Source organism: Rhea pennata, chromosome Z, assembly GCF_028389875.1.
Source record: "Rhea pennata isolate bPtePen1 chromosome Z, bPtePen1.pri, whole genome shotgun sequence".
In the NCBI taxonomy this organism is placed as follows: domain Eukaryota; kingdom Metazoa; phylum Chordata; class Aves; order Rheiformes; family Rheidae; genus Rhea; species Rhea pennata.
Window position 1 is genome coordinate 33310285 of NC_084702.1, and position 24460 is coordinate 33334744.

Here is a 24460-nt window from a genome sequence, read left to right on the forward strand (position 1 = left end):
GCAGGACCCTGGTGCTGGTTGGTTGAAGTCAGGGAGACAGCACTCTGCTCATGAAGCTCTGCTTTTTGTGGTGGGCTGGGAGCAATGCTGGGTGTGAGAGCAGATGGGAGAGGTGGTGGAGCTATGGTAGATGTGCTGGTGCCTGTGCTGGGAGCCAGAGAAGAAAGGGAGGTTTAGTTAAAATTGGAAAAGAGCTTATGGGGTGAAAGGCATATGGGGTGCAGCTCGGAGGTACATGATTTCAGCGGGGCTTGGGGAGGCAGGGCTTTTATGGGCCCTCTCCTGAGTGCAGGTTTTAACCAGGAGGTCTGTTATAGCCAAGGAGGTCTGCACCTGAAGCCATTCACTCATGTGCCATGGAGAGGTCAAAACTGTGTATTTTAATATTATAATCACAGGCATTTAAGTATAGGAACTATTATTTAGGTTGTCCTTCCTATACCTCTGCGAGTGCTGTTTTGTGCTTGGCGATGTATAAAGTTTCATTTTAGATTTCTTGAGCAACGGTTTTTCATTTCTTTGCCTACGTATCTATTCCACCATCTAACAGTGCTGACTGACAGGAATTTCCCCTTGTACGTGGTTTGTTTCCTTCCCTTAATTCTGTTTTCTTCCTGTTAAACTTCTGCACATCACTCTAGGTAATTCTTCCTCTCTTATAGTTATAGATGCAGATCTCTGCCTTAGATGCCTGATTCTTTCAGTGTATGCTGTATTGAGTTAACCGCCTTATCGCCTTACCAGAATATAAATGCGTATTGGCCCACAGGACACAGTTGTTGAAAACAAAGCTTTCTCTTTGCTCAAGTCGGAAGTACAAAACGGAAACCAATAAAAAGTATATTAGAGGCAGGCAAACTGCTCCATGGAATCATGTGGGCATAAAATCTGTGCATCTGCTAGGAGACCTGCTCCAAAAGTGCTTATAGCATCAGATGTTCAGGGAAGGAAAGCTGATATGCTCTCTTGCAGGCTTAAAATTCTGCAAAACTGGTGGAGTTTTAATCGTAGGTGGAGGCTGCTGGAATTAACCTAGGTTCTGCAAGGAGCCAGCCTTTGCAAAAGCACTAACAGCAGAAACATGCCATTGCACCACTGTCAGATATGTAAAGGAGTCATGATTCATGTCAACAAATCTATTATCTCCCATTCCGAGATCCCCTGTCATCCAAAGGAACGAGCAGAGCATGCCCAGGTTACGCCATGTCAAGCGCAGAGAAAATGCATTAGCACTGGGAGCAAGCGTCATCGCATGTGTGATCAAGAGAAATGTATGGAGAAGGATGTGTGAATATTGTATTCCTTGTAGGGACACACATGGAGGTCAGCTGTGCTGGTGGCTATACATCTGCAGGATCTCAAATTCATGGCATCTGTTTAAGCAGCAGTGGCGAAAGCTGAGTTTGGCGGAAAGACGGAGCCATACAGAGAGTGTGCGTAACTGGAGCCACACTTTCTAGAGGCTCTTATGAAAATCACCTTGGATTCCTGCTCATACTTCATCCACTCCGTCATGGCAGGTATGATCTGCTCACTTTGTAAAGTCTGGACAAGCAATGACAGGATATTGGAAGAGCTGAGTAAATGCTTGACATGTAATTATATCATATTGAAAGAGTGAATACTTCTACTATTCTTCAGTGTCCTGCAGCAAGATATCCTTGCATACCATATTCAAAATATTAGAGTGTATATGAAGAATTAATTGGATGCATCAGCATCTTTAAGTGCATGATTAGATCCAAAGCATTAAAGCTACATTGGTTGCAAGAGCTCCTCCAACCTCCCACTGCACTGGCATATGGGTTAATTTGCTATGCTTGTTTTCTGATTTTTATGCATGGAAAGAACACAAAGTTTTTCTCTTCTGTATGTCCACTCTCTGTGGAGTTATCTTTACTCCAAGGACCATGAATTTGAAAAGTTCATATGAATGCACACTGGTGATTTAAGTGTAGTGTGTTCAGCTGATTTTTTTCTATATTGGAAAGAAAACTATAGAGGTATATGAGGCAATCTATTGATTGATTTATTATTATCTGCATGCTGTGATTCATTCCCCCCTCTCTCCTTTTTTTTCAAGAACAAAAGAGCTGTTCTACTTTCTTATAGAAACTGCCACAGGTTAAAATTCATGGCAGAATACTGTGATAAAATTCAGTAAAGAAAACCCGAGACGAATTTTGCAATCGCAACACATTTTTACTGTTCCACCATGTTGTGAAATTAAGGCTTTCAGACCTTTGAAACTAAAGTTAGATTTCTACTTCCCATTTTGGGGCACTTAGTGAAGGTGGCCTAGCTTTCACCGGAGACCAGCATCCTACTGAAGTCAGCAGGAAGCAATAGTACCTGATAATTGCCATTTGAATGCCTATAAGAGAGGCTAAAATGTTCAGATTTGCTTTCCAAAAACTAGGCACTTAGACCCACTTTCAGATACCTATATTCTCATTAAGGACCCCGGAGTCAACCAGCAGGCTTGTTGAGGTGTACAGCCATAAACTTCTACATGAAGGCTCAGGTTTTATTCCCTTGTTTAAAAGCAAGTCTCCAGATCACCCCAAGTTACTTGCTTTGGCTCTCATCACCCAACAGCCTTGGAGCCTGCGGTTTCTCAGGGAAGAGCCCAGGCCAGCAGCAGCACTCCTGCCCTGTGGGGACCCAGTGGGGAACCACCCCAGGGCAGACCCCATCTCTTTCGGCTGCCAGTCCCAGTGCAGTCGGACTGTCTTCGTCGATGAAATGGCATGCGATATTTGAGGATGATTTCCAGATGACATAACGATGAGTAGGACTGTGCCCAGAGAAAAGATATTACAGAGTATGCTGAATCACCCAGGTAAATTGTGACAATGTCACAAACCATGTTTTAGCACAGATAAGCTCCTGATGAGGTATCTTCTTGCACAGTGGGAGATGATGACTATCGTAATGGAGACTATAAATCTGTCACCATTGTCAACATCTAGCATTTCTATATGTCTTTTCGGTGGTTTGAGTGGGCCCATGTGAAAAGCAAATTCTGTTCCATAGGCTATTTTTCTACATTTAAGAGCTAATGTATTAGAAATAAAGATCCATACCGTCATTGTAGATGGTCTCAGGCCACCGAAGGTCAGACTTTTATTGATAAAAGTTTGCAATAAAGTGGAAGCTGCTTGCACACAGCTAAAACTAGAAACGTGGTAAAGCGTTTCCAGAGGACCCGCAGGATCCTTCGCTAATACAGATGTTCTCCGTCTTCCCTACTGCTCCACTTAGGCTATGAAGTCCTTCAAATAAAGAGGGAAAAAGCACCAATGAGTGGCACATGGTCCGCACTGAACAGCTCCACTACGGGACCCCAGCGCGGCAGGAAGGCCGCGGGGACGATCGACGGGCTGCGTGCAGCCCGCGCCGGGAGCGCTCACCTCCACCGACTCCAGCCTTATCCTTACGCCGGTCAGCGAAGTTGGGCTGAATCTCATGGGGCTGCAAACAGGTGCCCGGTTGTGCCCTGTGTAAATAGGAGCAGGTCGACTGGCTGTTAAAACCTGTCCCAGGACTCCCCAACTTCCTGGATAACAAATGTAACTTAAAGGCGGACTGCACAGCTTTTTTTTTTTTTTTTTTTTGGGGGGGGGGGAGGGGAGTTGTGGTGGAATCCCAATCTAGAATCTGGTTTCCTGTTTTAAATAAAGGAAGAAAATTGCTGCTGTTTGTTTGCTTTTATCATTTCTAAAGCAGCTTTTGAGCGCACAGCCACGTGGCATGGCATGGCATTTGCACATATACATGTGCAAATACTGTTTAATTGGGAAGGTTATCATGTATTTATCCCTATGCAAATGTACCTTTTGTTTTTATGAGGCTTTTTTTCACTTCAAGACATGAGTTTTTTGAGCTTAATGTGCAGTGTGTGAAAAATTCCCAGTTTAGACCAAAGAGCTGAAAAGCACTAGAGGAGCTGGCTAGCTAAAATAATGATATAGATAAATAATACTAGCAACAAATCGTGGTGGTTGTACTCATAAAATAATCAGGTGCATCTGCAGAAGAGGTACACTACATCAGAGACACAATGCACTTACCGAAGCAGAGGCTCTGTACCCCCATAGTGCGTATAACGATTGATATCTTCCCCACAAATATGTGTTCCACAGTGGATAGCTGCATATATACACATGAAGGAGATACGAGATGATTCAGATCTTGCACAGAGTTGTGTTTTGTCACCATATGCTCTGCTCCATCTTTTGTCAGAGGACAAATTATCAATGAAAAGCTGCTACAAGGTGGAATTCCCTGGCTTACGACTCTCTGCAAACATACCTTGTTTTTATATATATAAACTTGATATTGTGCTATGAAAGCCTGGCTCTGTTACATACTCTCCCTTGGGCAGGTCATTTAATGGAAAAATGACAGCAACACTTGGAAAATATGCAAAGGGTTACTGAACTCTCGTACCTCGTCTACCCCCACGTCTCCCATGGGGCCTGGGCTACATTTTCAAAGACATGCTTGTGTCATACCCTGCTCCTCAAGATCTGCTAATTCACTGATGTCAAGGGCTCATGACTTGGCAACCGAGGTATGGGGGCAGATGAGGTGACACAGAATTTGCTCAAGCCAGGATGGAGTGAGAGTTGGGCAAGAGTTCATCTTGCAGAGCACCCAAAGGCAATGCAGCGAGGTGTGTTTTAAAGCAATGGAATAATGCAGTTTTGATATCCTAATTATCCCGTATCTAAACAATGGGAAGTTCATGCTGCTCTCTACCTGCTTTGCCAGAGGAGCTAAGCAGTGCTTTGGCTAGGCCAAATGAGAACATGGTAGAAACATCCTGCTGAAGAAGCGGAGCCAGAGAGGTAGCCTTGGTGGCAGAAGCAGATGTCCTACACCTACAGTTGCAACATTGAGCCCCCATGCAGATCTCTGTGTACAATTTGTGAACCAGATGGCTGATGTCTGCCTAGATTTGCCACGGGACCAGAGCTCTCAATGATAACTAGGCCCTGTGAGAGCCATAAAGATAGGTGGCCAGTAAATCAGAGCACTCAGTGCCCTGACTGATGCCAAGTCATGGTGCACACTCATAACTTACTACAGACTTCAAAGAACCCTCTTTTGGGAGAGGCTTTCTAAATGCTCAGGAGCAGTCTCAGGCAGCACACAGCCAGCCACAGGTCCCGTGTCCCAAGCCAGCTCCAGAGCTCGTGGATGCTGTTGCAGCCTGGCCGCAGCAGGTCAGGCCAAGATGATCAGCTGTGCGCAACCAAAGCCCAGCACGGTGCTTTGTTTACAAGGCAAACATTCAACTGGCCTCGCTGTACCTTCACCTGAATTACCAATAGCTCACTGTGATGTGCTATTCGAAGCAAATGGCAGAGTGGTAATTACGCTAATAAGTCCATGCAGACCAGGTCCAGGAGGACCCTGCAGAGAAGGTGCTGGAGCGCTCTCTGCTCCCCGAGGTGCCGATGTTACCTCTCGAGTCTTGGCTGGCCGAGGGCATTTTACAGGAACCGGTTCTGCACCTTGCAAACCTGCATTTCTCCCTCGTAGGCCCACATCCGGTATTGCTACAGCTGCTGCTGCAGAGCCCTCACATGCGGAGGTAGCCCTGCAGCTTCCTCCTGCAGGATCAGGAAGGTCCAGGCAAGCTGTTCCAGGCTTCTCAGGGACCTACCTAAGGTTTGGTTTCTACCGTGACAAAGACGGTGAAGTGAAAGCTCCCCATTGCCCCACTGATTTCTCTAAACTGAGCAAATCATTTATCTGCTGACAGCATCACCGGGTAGCTTTCCAACAAGCTGAAGCTACAGGGAAATTCAGATGATGAAGGGAAAAATTAAGAAGCTGTGGTTCTTTCCTGGAGCTGGAGATAAAATATCCTTTTTTTGTAAGTGCAATAGAAAGCAGCCACCTGATTCAGCTTTTGCAGTAATATTTTAATCTGCCATGGGCATGTTGTTTACTAAAATGAAAACTGAATATAGCCCACAACTGAGGTTACCAAATACACTTATGTAAACAAGGGGGGAAAGCTTTTCAGGGCAATGTACATCAGCTGGTAGGGCTGCTACTAGAAACTAAGGTTTCTTTGTTTCTTAGCAGCAGATGATTTCCTCTCTTAGGGTAATTATGCAGCCTAATTGCCTGTAATAATCATCCCTGTTAAAAGTGTGCTGCTGCCAGCACTTCTCATTTCTGAAGATGGTGTCTCCTTACCAACTTTCTGCTCCCAAGTAGCAGATATGGGCTCTGCACGTTTGGAAAAACGCAAGTAATGTTGGACAAGACAGCATTTATCATCTGAGTTCCTTCACTGATGCTGTTATGGGTGCCTAAGCAATTAATTTACAAAGAAACTCCTTGCAGAAGAAGTAACAAGTTATTTCTGAAATGTGACCTCTTCTTAAAAGATTCGATGTCCTTCCAGTTGCTTACATTTGATTTTTGGTGCATTTTTTAAAAATAATTCTTCACGTTAATTCTTTTTCTTTAAGATACCAGCTAGATGTACTAATGCAAGCCTTTCCTATGCTGCATTATGGCAATATTTAAATCTAAGTTTTAGCTTAGTTTAGATAAACCACAGAAAAGTCATAGGGTATACTGTACATTGGCAAGATGGATTGGCTAATATAACACATTTTCGCACTGTCGTTCTATTTAGATACTATGTTTTCTTCCCAGCAGATAATCATGTAACAGTATATAATCATTCAAAATGATGTTTTATAGCATTTACGTAAATGACATGGTAAGCAATGTCCCTTTTCTTTCTTTTTTTTTTTTTAGGGCACCTTCAGGAAAGTATCTAACCATATTGGGCCAAACCAAAGGTCTACCCACTACCTTGTTTCTGATAGTAGCCAAGAGCAGACGACTGGAGAAGAATATCAGAGAAGGGCAAGTGTATAAGGATCCTTCCCTTATACGATACCTTTAGAAACTTAACAGTCCTGGGACTTTTTGTGCCTAACACTGTATCCATTATATGTTTTCAACATACACTGTGCTTGGAGGCTGAGTGTTTAAAATTCAGATGCTGGCAGTGGATGCATGTGAAATGAATAGGCAGGTCAAAAGCATATCAGAAAGACCCTGAAGAAGGACTCTATTCCCAGGAATCTGGCAAAAGAGAATTGCCAGCAGTTTAGAGGTGAAATGTATAAAAGATGTCCAAGAAGGTGCTAATTCTTGTCACTGCAGGCTGGTTCCACAGAGCCTTTCATCATTAGAAAAGGAAAAGGGGAAGCTATAGTTTTTTCCTTGCTTTTAAAGGCAGAGTTATCATTGCAAGGACCCAATGAGCACACTTAGGGATACGCCTTTCTATGAGTGGATTGCAAGCCTTTACTTTTATAGTTGCCTCTGAAGAAGGCCTTTTATTCTGGTAAAAGTCATAAAAGTCATATTTGAGGAGTTGGGAAGATTTGTGCTGCTTACTAAGCAAAAATGATTTCAGTCATGCAATTCATGGTAGTCTGATCATTATTTAATGCCTGTTATTGTCACTGGGGCCAAAAAAGCTAAACACAACAGCCTTATGACTGCCAAGGATGAGTAATAAGGTTCAGCAGTACCTGATTATCCCAGGCACAATTTATGGTAACCTAGAACACAGCATGGGAGACAAACTTTATTTGGAGGAATATCTTCCATGAAAGTAGAATTTGTCATCAGAAACCATTCACAGACACCACAAGTGAAGATCTCTATGTGGTCAGAAAGAGATTTTTTTTATGGTTTGATTGGGCAATAGAGAGGAGACAAGCACTCCTGATAGCGGGAAGGGGCTCTTTGTAAAAAGCAGTGTACCACGACCAGGGTATGGGCGCCATTAGAGAGGTTTAAATCTATTGCAATTTGGAAAATTGGGTGAGAATAAGAAACGCTGGTTCCTGGGGTGAGGTTTCCTTGCACCTTGCAGGAGCATCTGCCAGTACCAGAAGGGTCAACAGTTCAGCTCAGGGCCAAAATTTGATATAGTGCTCATTGGTCTCCTTCTTCTCCCTCCTGGTGCCAGCCTAGGTGCTTAGTGGTGTAATTTCATCAGCTGGAGGCTTGCTCTAATTTTTCCTAGTTGAATAGCCCCAGACGTGGAGGTTTTATAGCACGTAAACCCCACAGTGGTGTGACAGCCAACAGGCCGAATCTTGGCCTATTTTGGGTAGCAAAGTGGCTCAATGTGGCTTTATGCAGCCAAGGATTTGGACCAGACAACTGTAAACTGGCCCTCACTCTGGAGAGCACGAGACAGAGAGAAACAGCCCTGGACTTTCTCCGGGGGGATTTCGTTTGCCGGACCATTATTTTTCCAGTGTGAGCCAGATGGATCTGGATGTTGTGATTGTTGCCTTTTGCATCCTCCTCGAGAGGAACAGAAAACTCAGCGTGTGTTAGAGGAGCCTTCTCCTCACATGTGATGCTGCTAATTACCGGGGCCATGCAGTGACGCTGGAGAGAGACTCTGTTTTGCAGAGGCTGAAGGAAGCTCGCGCCCTTTGCAATCTATGGGCGCACGGAGCCGAGACTTGTCCCTGTTTTTTTTGGGTAACACTGAAACAACAAACTCCCAATATTTTCCTTATGGTTTGGCCATCTTCAGTCTCACCTAGCTGCTGCTCCTCCTGGGGCTGTCTCTGTGTTTACTTTTTGCGGTGTGCCTTTAATTAGAGACAACACCTAAGTCTTAGTGTTGAAATACTAGATTCCCTTGTGGAAACACTGCAAGTAGCTCGCTTCAAAAAGAACACCCCCCCCCCAAAAAAAAAAAAAAAAAAAAAAAAAAAAAAAGAAGAAGAAGAAGAAGAAACATGGGCAGCTGCTGATTTTTGCTCTGAAATAAAAAATAAGGCAGTGGGTTTCTGACCTTCCAGCTGGAAGGAGAAGAAGCACCACTCATCCAAGGTGCAAGCTCTGCCCTTTGAGCCTCAGCACTGGCTGCTCCCGCAGGGGTTCAAGCCGGCGCGGGGGCCTGCAGCATAGCATGGCACCGGCGCTGGGTACTCTGCATTCCTGTGCAGCTGCCTCTGCCACAGCCCTCACTCTCTCCTCGGGAAGGACGGGCAGGCAACAAGTGCCTCTAGCCTGTAAGCACGCGAGCGGCGGCGCCAGCTATGCACGCTCACCCACGCAGGGAGTCACGCCGGCTGGGAAAGACAGGGGATTTTTTTTTTTTTTTTTTTTTTTTTTTTTTGCTGGCATGGCAGTAACGCAGCCAAAATTAAAAATGAAGCGGTTAGGAGCCATAAAACTAGAATGTAGCTGTTGCAAGCGTCATTACAATTCTCGGCTTTCTTCAAGAACTTGCAAGCTTTTTAGTAAGCGTGACCCCTGAAAAACCCACTGCTGCAAAGATAACCATCGCGTCTGAGAAGTTACATACCTAAAAACTTAGGGACCACTTACCCTTCAGAAAAAAAACCTCAAAGGTGGTTTCCAGTGAAAGCTATTCTGCTGAGTTTCTGGGCCTTGAAGTAAAGAAATTTTTTTTGTTCCTTAGCACAATTCTCTTAGCCCTTCATATCCTTTTCTTGGAAGGGCCTGCTTGGTGCCAAGTACTTTGCTGCCTTGAAAATCTGCATGGCGCTTTTGATATACAGTTTGTTAAAACAGTGCTAATCTCTTTGGTGCTGGTCCACACATTTATGCAGGTAGGATGCCTTAAACCACAGATGCGTTTCTTTAAGTTTGCCATTATATGGCCCCTCTCTTTTTCTTTCTTTCTTTCTTTCTTTTTTTTTTTTTGGTGAGATCCATCCACGCGTGCACACCTCCTCCTCCAGCAGATGAAGCAAACGATGATTTTCATGTCCTGAATGGAAAGACTACCCCTTGCGCCCTTCCTAGGGGTCTGTTGCTGGTAGTTATTGTAAGGAAGTGAAGTGTGCTATGTGGTGAGGTATGAAGGAAAGCCATATTTGTTTCCCTGTGCATGCTCCCAATGCCATTCTCATTCCTACGTACAACAACTGAGCTGGGGGCTTAGGGAAGGGAAATAACTTCAGAAATACAGAGTGCAGGCTTTTTAATTCTCTTCAGTGAAGCAGATTGTTCAGATTTCTTCTGAAAGCCAAAGAGGACTAACTACAGTTCCTCTCTTTTCCCATTTCTGTATTTCAGGCTAAGACAAATCTCAGCATTATGCTCACAAATGAGGAGCAGCAAGTGGGAAAGTAATATATAGGGACAAATTTAAATGAAATTGGGACCGAGTGCAAAACCGCCTCCTTCCTATCGTGGAGGCATATCTATGAACACTACGTGGAAATGAGATGGCCTCCTGTATGCACGGCTCCTTGAGTTACTGGATCTGCTCAGTGTATTCAAGACCAAGTAAGGATTTCTGAAAGCATGACCCAGAATGTGAGTCTCCCATGGATTTCTTTCTTTCTATCCCGAGAATGCTCTGTGATTGTGGCTGATGGAAAACACATGTAAAATGCAGCGCTGTTATCCTTAGTGTGCAAAAGAAATGAAAACAATCTGATTGACATAGTAGAACTAAACTTTGCATTTGCTTTCTGTGCTCTGCAGTTGTTTCCCACTAGAAAAATGTACTGGGTTACCCCCAAGGCATTCATAAACTAACTTGCCAAATTTGGACTCCTATCATAACTACTGGCTCCGCACACACAGGATGCAGAAGTTAGGCTTGGAGCCTGGCTCACAAAAGCAAAGGCAATCTGCAAGCAGCAGTGACTTCAGCAGAAGAGGCAGATAGGTCACTTTGAGAGTCAGGTCCTAGAAATCTGCATTCATATGTTTATAAAGCAGGTTTATATTGGCTCAGAAAATAAAAGTCATTGGGGGTCTGCCACTGCCAAATGTGTAAATCACTTGGATTTAAATGATGTTCTAGACATAGCCTAGAGCACAGCATTTTAAAAAGCTTCTACAACTTACCCTCTTAGATGTCTACTGCCTTACCTACACTGTAGGATACAGATATGGTCTAGTATCTAGGAACAGATGATGTCTATGTCTAAGCAGGAGACTTAGACTTTTGTTGAGAAACAGTTTGTAGAAAGTTTGTAAGGCAAAATAAGCAGTGCTGTCAACAGCAGTTTAGTACTGATAGAAGCACAACTGCACTGGGGCTTTTCAGATGACAGCATGAAGAGCTGCGCCTCTCACTGCCATCACTTTGGCTGACACTGCAGATGCTCCTGGTGTAGACCTGGCATGTGTCCCGTTTGCAACGGCAGGTCGGAGGGCTCAGGGGCAAGAGCAGCAGTGATGACTTGCCAAGGCCAGCCGACTGATAGTGTGGGTGAGCCCTCGGCTGCGAGGTGATGGTCCTCAGTGCAAATCTCTCTCGCCTTTCTCTTAAAATTGCGGCAAGCTCGAAGAGCTCACACCGTTGATTATTATTTTCTCCTTCGCCCAGGCTGTGGCTGTGGCTGTAGTGTTACTTGTTACGTGCGTATAGAAGGATATTTCTTCCACACAGAAAGGACTTTGTTCTCCAAGGCTTTTTTAGCACCTGGCAAAGTGGCAATGTCTTGGCAAGCATGAATAAAATGTAGATGATTTTAATTCCAATATTGTGTTTTCTTAAGGATATTTCTGTATTTTTCTTCCCTATAAGACTGGATATGATGTGTTTCTCTAGTGCCTCAGAACAGAACAGTAGTGAATGACACTTGTATCCGGCTTGGTCAGAGAGCATGGATGCAGTGAAAGCTCTTCTGCTCACAGGTTGACTTTGGCTTTGTGACCAGTCCTGACAAATCCCCAGGTCACCACAACCTTTTCTGTAGAAATGGAGTTTTGCAGGCCAAAAATATTGGCAATATCCTCTTTACGCTAAGCCAAAGCCAAAGCCAAGGGGGCCTTTCTTGCAAAACTGGCTGCTTAGTGCATGTTGCTCACAGGTCAAGGTCTGGAGCTTGCTGTACTTTATAGTGCATCTCTGGATCTGAAATATTGAAGCAGCTAAATTGGAGACAAAATTTAAGAGCAAAAGCAATTTTGTAGAGCCTGTCAGTAACTAAACGGTGTGAAAGCTGAGAAAAGAAAAGCTCTCTCTTAAAGATGAGAGTGATGAGTCTGCCATTACTTTGAGGATGGGCCTGATTCAATTTTTAATCTTCAGGAAGGAGAAATGAGGAAAATAACATGTTCGTATTTTGTCTTTGGACATGTTAAGTGCATGAGATTGTGAGATTTTAAACAAGCTTGTAACAAAAAATAAAACTCTTTAGTATAGTTAGAGATTTGTTCTGTCTTCAGATTCACTTCACTTTAGACAGAAAACCAAATTTAGACACAGAGGGCCAGCCACTAATATTGTAGACCCATAATACCTACAATATTTATTTAAAATTTCTGTATGAAAAATAAATTGAAATTATGAGGGCACAGCCAAAGAGAAAATAATTACTAAAAAATAAGAGAAGATAAAACAAACCACGCAATGTGGCAGAAAATCAGCCAACAAAACCCCACTTCTGCTGTCAGGATGCTTTGCCTTGAAGGAAAAAGAGTGGTGAATAGTTAATTTCACTGGGGAGAACTGTTTGAGGAAGACTTTCGTTCTGTGTGCAGCACAAATCCTCAGGGAATATGAAGTCAGTTTATAAAACTGAGAACAAGTATTTTCTAGGAATTGTTTACTAGTTAAAAAATGCATAAAAAAGGAAACCACTAACAATGAAAGTTGGAAGTATTGTGAACTTACCAGAATTGGGTCCAAAAATGTCCACTTAGGGGGGAAAAAATCTAGGAAAAAATTCCATAAAGTATTTCCTGTAAGCCAGACAACTAACTATAATGTGAAAAAATTCCTGTCTCCTTTGGCTTCAGCCATTTGTTATGCACTGAAGTGACACACAAAGCCAATGAGATGATAGCATTAGGTCCGATTTGCATCATCCAAGGATTTGGCCATTTGTGCCATTTTTGGTAACTCTCTGGATGCTGGGGACAAGCACATCTTCATCAAGTTCATCAAGTTTGAAGATGAACTTGTGCAACCAAATCGTCTGGAGGCCGCCTGGAGGAAATGGCAGCTTTGCAGAAACGATGGTCGGTCCTGGTGGCCAGCAAGCTGAACATGAGCCAGCAGCATGCCCTGGCAGTGAGGAAGAGGAGATGCACCCTGGGCTGCACTAGCAAGAGTGGCACCTGCACATCGTGGACAGGGTTATCTCTCCTCAGCACTGGTGAGGCTGCAGCTGGAGCCCTGTGTTCAGCACAAGGAAGACACTGATGAACTGGAGTGAACCCACGATGGTCTGGGGGTTGGAGCACTTGATTTATTGCTGTCTTCGGCTGCCTGATGGGTGGTCGTCAAGGAGCCAAACTCTTCCCAGTGATGCACAGCAAAAGGACAAGAGGCAATTGTGACAAATTGCAGCAAGGGAATTGAAACTAGATATATATATATATATATTTTTGACTTGAGAGTGGACAAATATCGAAGCAAGCTGCCTGGAGGGGTGGTCGACTCCCATCCCTAGAGATGCTGAAACTCAGCCGGACATGATCTTGATCTAATCTTGGATTTAGCCTTGTTTTGAGCGGGGGGAAGGGGGTCGGGGGGGGGGGGGAGGACTGGATGGCTTCCAGATATCTTTTCCAATATACATTATTCTGTGATTCTATTTTATTCTATGGATACTTGTAGACCTTGCTTATTTCCAGGCCTTGATCTTCAAGGGAGACTAAGCTGCCTGAATACCACTTAGAACGGATGAAGCAGGAAAATGTCTTTCAAGTCATGTATTCCTTTCTTGATTTCCTGGGATTGCCATGTGTTAATTCAACTCCTGGGTTAATTTCAAGAACCTTAATATCCTAGTTCACAGCTGACTTGTAAGGACAGATTTAAGGTCAGAGAAACAGAAATCAGCCCTCAATGTCCCTTAGTATACTAGCATAAGCCTGGTGTGGCAATAGCTGGCCATGCATTTCAAAACCGATTTCAGGTACATTTCTCCCCAAGAAAGATATGCTTCTCCTGTACAACATACTCTCATCCACTTAGTGCCTGGAGAGCACTCCTCACGAGGACTCTGTGCTCCCTTGTCTGCAGATCTGTGGTGAGCACTCCATACTTGCCCCCCGCCACAACCAGTGAGTGGGAGTGTGCATGTAAAAGCCATGAGCGGAGGGGAAAACCAAAACCGTTTGTGTCCTGAGCCTTTCTGTCTGAATAAAGACATCTTGGCCTTACTTGAAATCCATATTCACTTGACACTGTTTCGGTCAGAGCTTTCTCCTCCCTGATTCGACACCATTTCCTTGTGCTGGCTCCTGCCAGTGCTTGTCCTGCTCCAGGATCCATTTTACTTGGCAGAGCTCCTACCAGCTCAGACACGGAGCACTGGCAACTCCCTGACTCCACCTTTCTTTCTCTTTTCACTCTTGCACAAAGCAGAAAGGCGTGCTTTACTTCTACATGCTTATGAATTTTCACTGATGCTATCAGTCCCAGCCAGAGCTGTGATTTTAAGGTTACACGCTACAGACAGGGTCTTTCCGAGACAAGCTTAAAAAGCTGCTCCATATTTTGCCTTTTATGGGAAAGCAGGAATTGCCTTCTTTGAACCATATCGGTTTCTGATGGCAGTCTTTTCTTTGAATTACAATAACCATAAACCCAGTTGTACTGATCTGCATAAATTTAACGGTCATGCTATCACAGAACAAAGAAAATCCACACACCTGAGGTGGCTATTTACTATAATGGGTAGCTGATGGGAACAGTCCTTGAGCCAGTGACAGGCCAAGGCTTGGGCACGTGAAGTCTTCTGCGAATGCTTATGAGTTGCTGAGATGTTGCAAGAAGATTAATCCAATTTATGAATAGGGGAAATTGCTAAACTTACAACACACATTTTGGGGAGTGACATACCACTTGGCCAGCTCTGTGAAGGATGTATCTACAGGGCAGAACAGAAACAGCCAACTCACTGGTTGCGTGTTTTTCCTCTGTGATAGCTTCCTGCACTTTGCTCACAGCTGATGCATGTCTATGGATTCATCTGCTGTTTATAACTCCTCACATGATCCCCCACTTCCATATTGCCATTCCCACTTTCCATAGCCCCATTTCTGTGCTATTGAAGAGAGTCCTTCATGTTTCTGGAGTAGTATGTCACACTGAAAGCTGTGGAGCTCTGATGTCCACTTCTCTGGCACTGCTTAGAGCCTTCCTTTCTCTTCCCGCTCCTAAGCCTGAGCGAGAGAGTAGCATATACAGACATATGAGATGACAGTGCTTCCATGCTGGTGGAAATGTGGGAAACCAGAATTATATGCAGCTCTGGCCTACCTTCCCTGGTGCTGCTTCATGCACCTTGAGTCTAGGCAGTGGTGTGAGTAGCTACTGTAATGCTGAGGCTGTGACGCTTATAAGAAAATCAAGGTGCATGTCTTAAAAGTGAGGTTTGCTCCGTTCAAACGGCCAGCACAAGTCTATTTATGACTTGCATTCCACTTAAACTCCTAAGGAAAAAAAAATGTTTAAGCATTGCTGAAGTGTTGCACAGATGTTAAACTGATGCTTTGCAAGCAGTAGGTTGCAGGAAGCAGGGGCAAAGTGGAGGGTTTCTGGCATAATGTTGAGCTGGCACTCCTGTGTTGCTCGTGTGTCAGCGCTGACCCATCTTTGGGTCGGAAGTGAGAGGCTGTGGGATGTGGAAAGTGATACTCTGCCAGAGACTCCCTCCTTTTTCCTGCTTCCGGCTGGGATTTTCTGTGGGGCAAGCAGAAACACGCTTCCCCATCCAGGCCGCCTTCTCTGTGCTTGCAGCTTGCTTACTGGGGAGCGAAAACCGGTTCCACCCTCCAGCCCGAGGGGAGCTTCCCCAAATATGGGCCATGCCCTCACTCCCTGACAGCCCCGCCGTGCCGCAGAGCAGCCGTGCTGTGGAGCAGCCGTGCCGTGGAGCCTCCTGCCTGCACGCGCCGCGGCGCCCGATGCCGCGCTGGGACCGAGGTGGCGCGCAGCCGAGCAGTTCCCTCGCTTGCAGGAACACAAGGGCCCTCACCGAGCGGTCGTATGAAGACAGCAATGCGTAAACACGTTCTGCAACTATTTAGCCGACTCTCATTCCCATAGCCAGGCATAAATATCCATTAGCACGAAGCAGGAGCAGTAGCTTGATTATTTTTCCCGTGCCTCGGCCGAGGAGCCGGTGGCGGCTCGGCTTGGACCAAGCATTCTCGGCATTCCCACCATCAATCATGGGTCTGGTTTCTTGGAACAAGTGGTAAGCTGGAACAAACTTCATGGATAGCGGCCAGTTTCTCCTCCTTGATGTTGTTATTTCAGCCCTGGCTGCATTTACTTAGGAGCTTTTTCTTCAAATGCTCTCCGGGATGTGATAGCCAGATGTTTCAGCAGTAAAACACATACACAGGTTTGCAGTCATTAGTGTCCAGAGGGCATCTGAGCCTGAGGTACCTAGTAAATATTTTTCACTGATTTCCTGCTTATATTTCAAGTGTCAGGACAGAAAAATTTTCTCCTTCTCATTATCAAATTTGCTTTCAAGAATGTAACTGTATCTCCTATCAGATTGTTTCATCTTGCTTTGTGATTTCCTTGGCACTGGTTGTAAGCAATACCTCCCGTAGCTTCTGTGTCCAAAAATTGCGTTTCAAAAAGCATTCGTCAAAACCCAGAGTGTAATCTGATATTTCCAGGAGAGACACGCTTGGTGCTTACATTTTACAGCGATCCTCTTACCTTGCAGATGGAAAGCGAAAGGTTGTTGAGCTTTCTGCTTAAAAAGAAAAAAGTTCAAACCCAAGGAAGCCTATTAAATGTATCCAGCAAGACCACTCACCCAGCGCACACTCCAGCTGCAAGCGTGTCTCAGAAATATTGCTCAACAAGGCACCGGTGCAAATAGTTTTGGGATGAAATCTCTGCCATTGGCTCTGCGGCAGCATGGGCTCATCGGGGAGGAGAGGAAGGAGGGCTGGCTGCTGCGACAGCAACCAGCGTGTGCCGATGGCTGTGCCGTCAAGCCGTTCCCCGGGGCCACGGCAGCATGGAGTGAGCTGGGCGAGTGAGCTGCGAGTGCCGGGGGGCCCGTGTACCGAAACCCACAGCGGGCTCCTGCTGGGGCCATCCGGCCAGAAGGCACAGTCAGGCCAGCTTGGGGTTGCAGAGCCTTTAAAGAGCTCCAAGTCTGCTCGTTTCTAATAATATCCTTATAGTAGGCTTTGGAAGGTAGCTCTAAAGGGTTTATGTCAAGTGAGGACGCAAAACAAGATCAGCAGAGGCCTCATGCGACAGGAATCGAATCTTCCTAGCAGAAGTCCCTGGCTCCCTCCAAACTCGGTGGTGCTGACCGACCTCACACAGCACCAGTGTCCCCACCATGCCCAGGGCTCGCAGGCCACCCACAACTCATGGGAATGGGGTGCTGGGTGAGGACCAGGATTTGACTTCACAGTAACATATGCCTCCTCTCCTCTCCTCCCCTCCCCTCCCATCCCCTCCCCTCCTCTCCTCTCCTCTCCTCTCCTCTCCTCTCCTCTCCTGTCCTCTCCTGTCCTCTCCTCTCCTCTCCTCTCTTCTCTTCTCTTCTCCTGCTGTCTCAAGAAGGTACTTGGCATTGTGCATCAACACGAAGCCCCGTCTTCTCCAGCATAGGCAATGCTAGGGCTGCTGCTTGGTGACAAAGACAGCACGGTGCTACTGAAATAGCTTCTGCTAAATTTAAGGTCTTATACGTATCCCAACCATTAATTAGTACTTTTATTTCATGCCCAAAGAACGTGACAAATCTGACCTCCTTACAGCTCGTTATGCCTCCCGAGCACAGGGCCCAGAATATGCCACTGCACATGGGGGTGAAGGCATTACTTGTATCCAGCCTGGCCTGCAAAGCAGCTCTCTGCAGCTTCTGCCTGGCTGCTGAGAGAGGAGGCTACAGGCAATGCAGCATATGGGCCAGCATCTCCAAGCCCAACCCCTATTAAGGTCAACTTGAAAAAACTGCTGGTGACTGTAGTGGGTGTTGAGTCATCCCCATGGTCACGTCCTCTTCCAGGCCTATACCTGTGTTTGATGGACATGGGACCTTGCAAAAGCTGCACGCCCACGAAAGGGGCTGCCAGCAGGGAGCATGCAGCATTTGTCTGAGTGGTTGCAAAGAGAAGTTCCAGGGACAGCATCCTGACCTCCTGCTAGAGATACGAGGGGCTAATGGTCCAGAATTTCACCTTCATTTTGTGCATGGGTGCAGCAGTGGGTGGAAAGAACTCATAGTGCCAGTCGGTCACTACAGCTTGGCCCAGCAGCAAAAGTTCAGCTCAACCCCAGGGTGATGAAAGTGGTCTTGAAAAGTCAAGTTTAGTTATGAACAAAGACAGCAAATTAAAAAAAAAAAAGAGAGAGGGAGACAACACATTTTATTTTCATTGTAGCATGAATAATGTGCACAATGAATAGGTCAGATACTCCATAAGTAAATATGGTACTGAAATTGCTGCCCAGTATTTTATTTTGTAGAAGCTTAACTGTTCGTTTCCTGGACATGAGGCTTTCTACTGCTGGGAAATGCAACCATTTGAATTCCATATATTATGTGGGAATATCAACAAGGAATGAACCACATATTTTATATGAACATAGTTGCAGCTAAATAGTTATTCAGTAAACTGTCTTAAAGCAGTTATCATTTATTTTCTGTCTACTGGAGATTGATAAGAGTTTTCTAGCAGGCGGTGCATCTGAATATTTGATGTTTTTGTTTGACCTTCAAACTGCTAGAGAGAGAAATGCAGTCGTGATCCAAAATGAAATTTAATTTTGCTTTTCTTGCAGAAAAGAAAACTCAGAAAATGCCTCTTCTGGGTCAAGCAAAAAAATTCTTTTGACATGAAAGAAATATGCCATTCCCATTTGGGGACCTTCTAATGAAAGCATGCAAATGAATGTCTAGAATTAGGCATCATTCATAAAAACAGCATGCATTTGCATCTCCCACATTTTCTACTCGCTATATTACGATGAGTTTGTCAGGGGCTGTCTCAGTCTCTCCTGTTGAACTCCAGTTTCTCTCGCATAGCATTCTTAAACGCATGCTCTATTTGGTACACATTTAAAATCTTAGTCACTAGGGTACACAGTGTTTCAGGATCACAACACGACGCTGGACAGAAATCAGGAGTCTTCACTCACTGTGTACTTTTGGTTACCCATTTGATCCAATAATTATAAGAAGACTTTAGGAAAGGCACTATAGTGAAAGGCTGACATTACTATAACCACTTGCTGGCAGCAAATGCAGATCAACAAGTCAGGCTTCAAAGCTGAGTCAAGTGTGGGGTGAATAACCCCAAAGTTTGATTTAAACGAGCAGTGCATCTGTGGCCACATGCAGTTAATCTAGGCTGCACCTTCTGCCATGCTGGTCTGCAGCAAGGGAGTATTTCTTTGCTACGCTTTGCTGCTGCTCGTGTGCTGAAGAGACAAGGAGCATCCTTGGCCTCCCTGCGTCTGCATACACAGCGGGGGTATTCGCAGGATTAAGACTTCATACCCCCGTCTTAGTGCTGTACATGCCAACTTTGGGCATGATCACAAACCCCAGTGACTCCCATTGCTCAAAGTGAGAGTAGTTAAATGTGTGCATCGTTATTTGTAAGGTCGAAGCCTTTCTCTGTAAAGTGCTTTAAGTGAGAGTTGTGTCATAGTCTATATTTATTAAAGAGCTGTCCTTACTATGCCGATCACTTACGGGGTACCAAGCTGTGTATTCTATTTCTGCCTGGGCTAACATTACCTCTACTTTCTATCAAGAGAGTTGCTTCAACTCACAGTTTGGTTATCTGTAAATGGTTATGTTTTTAAACTATGAGTGTACGTTTCTCTAATATTCCTCTCCAAGACTTAAATTCACAAATTCTGGAGATGTCCCTTTCAGTCAAGCAGTCCACTGCAACAGCCTTGAAAAATTAGATGCCAAAGGGCCACGGACTCGGTGGGAAGAGTGAACTCAATCCCTTGCTCAAGTGAGCACTGTGGAAGCTGTCGGGAGCTGTTGCCCAGCTCTTACAACGAACTGGTGCTACCAGCTCCACTTTTCTGCTATCAGCATCCCCGTTCAGGTTTTCTGGCCTCCATGGTGCCAAAATAAGGGCTGGGTCATTCAGTGTTTTCAACTCTGGCCTCGCTGCAGGGTCTGTTTGGCTGGTTTTGTGCCGACAGAGCTTTCCTTAGGGGAAGAGGGCACCTTGTCCTCCTCATGGTGGACATTGGGGCTGCCGACTGCTTGCAGGGTTGGGCTCAGTGAGCTGGACGCCCTCCACTTGGCTTCAAATACCCAGCGAGGGGGGTCTCATCACAGTTACTTTAGGCTCCTTCTTTAGCTAGTGGCGAAAGAGAAATGCGCTTCTACAGTGCAATTTAGATCTTAGCTGAATCTTCTTCCGGAGGTGCTTCTCTTTCTCTGCTGAACTTAGAGGGAGATGTTGATGGGGGGGGGGGGGGGGGGGAGAGAGTAAGGTTGGACCATTGCTTCATTTTCACCATTGGTGAAGATGAAGATACTCTAATTTTTTGCCCTTAACTGGATCCGTGCAAAGCAAGTTCTTTGCAGGTCAGCCAGATAATGCAAGATAACATTCATTCATTTCCTCATATCTAGCTTTGGTCGAAACTAACAGATCCTTTTTTCCTCTCATATCTCAATTACCAGAATCAGGCAATGCCTTCATTAGTATACAGTCTTTATCTAGCATATATGGAAATTAGGCTGACTTAATCTGAGATACTCAAACACAGAACAGAGCACACCCCCATGCAATAAAGTTTACTACAAAGGGATTTTCCAAAATCTATTTCAGAGAGAAGGAAACCCAAAGATATGAATCGCTCTCCCTGCTGAAAGTGCACTTTTGTGAACCAGCTTAAACATTATCTGGCAGTAATTGTAATTTTGTTCTGTAATCACCATGCTTGTACAAGTCTGAAGTGAAGAGGCTTTAGCTGCACGTTTGACAATTGTTTGATTGCTATTCAGTAAATGTATAAATGCATAAGCTTAAGCATTTTCCTTCCTTCCTCCTCAGTTTGTAAGCACATACTGCTTTTACAATTTTCTGTTCTGAAGCAGAGGGCAATAGAGACTAATCAGTGCATGAAAACAAAGTGCAGCACAACTGTAAGGAGAAAGTAGCCAGGAGTTTTAAAGAAACTATCTTTGCAGTCATTCCATTTTAATGTCTAGCATCACCTGGCATTTGCAGAATCATTAATCACAAAAATTTTGTCAATGACAATCCATCAAGTTGTGTGGGACCAAAGGATGGGCAGATCTGTAGCTGGTTTGCAAGCTTTACACGCTTTGCTTTACAAGTGCTATATAATGCTTATTTTTTTTAAAAAAATATATATATATCACTTTTTTTGTTTCTGAGCAACATCCATTCATGTCTTCCTTCTCTACCCACGGTCTTCTACACCCTAGAGTCTAAAGCTACCATGCCGTGTGTGTCTTGCATAGGCACCAGCATCTGCGGCTGGCATGTAGCATTCACATAGTCGAGGGGGTTTTGGAGTTCTTCATCTTCTCTCTTGGGTTTACTATGACAATTTATTAGGATTTTAGTGAAATACCTATCTAGTGGAAGCTGACATTTAAGTATGTGAAATGTGATAGGTCTGTATGGGATATGGGACATGAGATCTACTTCAGCTCGGCCTGTCAGTCCCCCAAAAGCCTGTGCACAGTGAGAACCATGCTGTCCATAAACTCATTTTACAGTGCCTTTTGGGCAATCGTTGGTCCTCTCCGGAAATGATGATAAGTCGAAAGCCAAGCAGAAGAGGCATTGTACTTTTCCAAAGTGGGCAAATTTCTGTATGTACTACAGGAAAGCGCTGTTATTTGTGGACTCAGTTCCCTTTCCATCCACTTCCTGAATTTCCTCTTCACAATTTCTCTTTATTTAGTATAGTGCTGCAGGAGGAGAGTTGGATCCTTTGATTTGATGCCATCAGTGACTAATGCTGTGCAGGTACGGTTTTTCCTTTAGCCTTTACGTATGACTCCATTAATGCTAAGGTGAGTTACTTACCTAGACTGAAGGCAAAACAGACCCTTTCCTTCCCCAAAGCGTGCCTTATCGTCTACTCCCTGTTTCTTGGTATTATGCCAGAGATCTACCTCTCCAAAACAGCCAGCACAAAGATTGCTAACACAGTCTTTGCCCCATAGCCACCCACGCTGAAGCTGCATGTTGAGCTCCATCCTGGAAAAAACACACCGTACAGATTATATTCCGAGTTTGTGAAGGAGCCCGAGGAGTGATGGAAGTTATCAGCGACGACTGATCCTCAAAGGGAAACACTGCAGTGGCAAGACTCTTCCCCCTCTGCTCGCCATCCCTCCGTCCCCTGTCCCGAAAGCCCGACTCCTAGCAAAACACCCCTCTCCCCCATACGTGAGCCCCGTAGGTGCACATAAAAATTCATTTGCATCTTCTCTTCTGCAGGGCTTGGGACAAAGGCTGATTTTTCCCTCATGTGACTATTCCTGTGGTCTCTGCAGCTGTTACCTGACTATTTAGGGAGGCAATTTAGCATTTGTTATGTGTACAGTTTGTCCTTTGATACATCTGATAAATAGTTATGTGACCACTTGCTGGGAGGAGCTTACTCTTACGGCATTTTTGTCTGTTGCTGAGGAACTTATCATTGTTATAACTTACATTTTGGGCGTTTAAGGCATGTTTTTAGGCAATGGAAAAGTAAGTCAGTTCACTTGCCCTTTGGGCAAAGAAAGCCTCACTTAGCCATGCCCACTTTGAAAAGATGCAAGAGTATTTGCTGCTTAAACAAGCACCTTCTTAAAGGTCATGAAATCCCTCATTGTTTAGCAAAATCAGATCAAGATTTCTTTCCAGCATAAGAGCACAAATTTTTTGGCACTTCTAATGCTATAGGCTCGCTGCTCCCACCTGGCTGCCACCTCTGCCCCTTGGACTCCTCTGACCTATCTTCTTGTTTCACCACTTATGGCGTGCAAAACTGGGACCGTATACGGAGGCGAGGGTATCCCTGACATCTAAATCGCTTGGAAGGAGCGCAAGCGGCAGCCCACACAGGATGGCGATGCAGCACCCGGCCGTCGGGTCGCGAGGAAAGTGGCAGAGTTTCCAGGCACCGCAGCGGGCGCCGCCAGCCTATAACCGGCTCATTCCCGACCGCAGCAACACACGCACGTCCGAACGGGTTCACTGCACACAGAGCGAGCCCCACGCCACCCCGGCGGTGTGGGAACGAGGCAGGAACGTAATTGCTAGTCGGAAAGGGAGGGAGCGCGAGGCAGCCAGACGCCGCGGTGGCACTCGCACTGCACAAACTTCGCCGTGAGCCAAGGAGGGAGAGAGAAGACAGGACGAAAGGAAAATGGCAGTTCTGTGTTAATTCGTTACATGACATTAATGACTACCCTAAAGGTAGCGGGCAAGGTGAAAATAACCCACACGCTACACAATAAAGGGCCTCAAAGTGTTTTATTAACATCCTCTTTGGGTTAGTTTACTGTATAAGCAGCCAGCAAAAAAAGAAATATACATATATATATATATACACACACATATGGATGTGGTTTCAGTGAGTAGAGCTAATCCAAATAAGAAAAGGGCTGTGTTTACTCAAATGCAGTGAACGCATGCACTGTGCAGATTCACAGGACAAGTTTCCCCGTGTCTTGCAAGCCGTGCTGAGAAACAGCACCGCTACGCTGGCATGACCTCAGAGGAGAACCTTTTCTTCTTCTGCAGCACCAAAATCAACTGATTTTGGCTTTGCAGTTAGAGAGAGGACGTGGGCTTGCGGGCAGGGGTGGGGAAGTAAGGAACTGGTGCTGACCTCTTTCCTTCCCGAAATCCCCGTGCGCCCAACGTGGCTGCAGGTGACGCCTGCTTGGAGGAGCACCTCTGAGAAGCCCTTTGCTCACCTGCAGCCTAGCTGTGCTGCTCCTCTCCTAGTATCATGACACTAGACCTATGTTGCAGGATTAGGAAGGGAAAGATGAGGCAGCAGTGCCCCTCGAGCCAAGGGGATGCCTTCTGGGCACCACTTGTGACAGGCACCTCTGCAGCTTTCTCGCCTTGCTTTCCTGCCCCACACCGGCCAGGTGGACCCCCGAGTCAGCCCTTTGTGAGAGGTTATACTCTATTCTCAGCAAAGCTGTAAAGGAGAAGGTAGGCATTTTCTGCCCCCCTTTCCCACCAGCTTCATGCTCCTCTGGCGCTGCGTTCTGCGCTGCTCCTGGCAGAACATGATGTGACCGGCAACAGCAGATGCAGGGCAGACTTGCTGACATGACTCTTATCGCTCAATTGCACCACGTTTGGGATTTGCAAAGGGCCTAGAGGAAACACATTTGCACTTATTAAAGGTCTTGACTAATTTGGAAAAGGTTTGCAGCTGAATTTATCTGTCGGCAAATAGGGACATCGCCGCTTTTTACTCCTGGGCAATCCG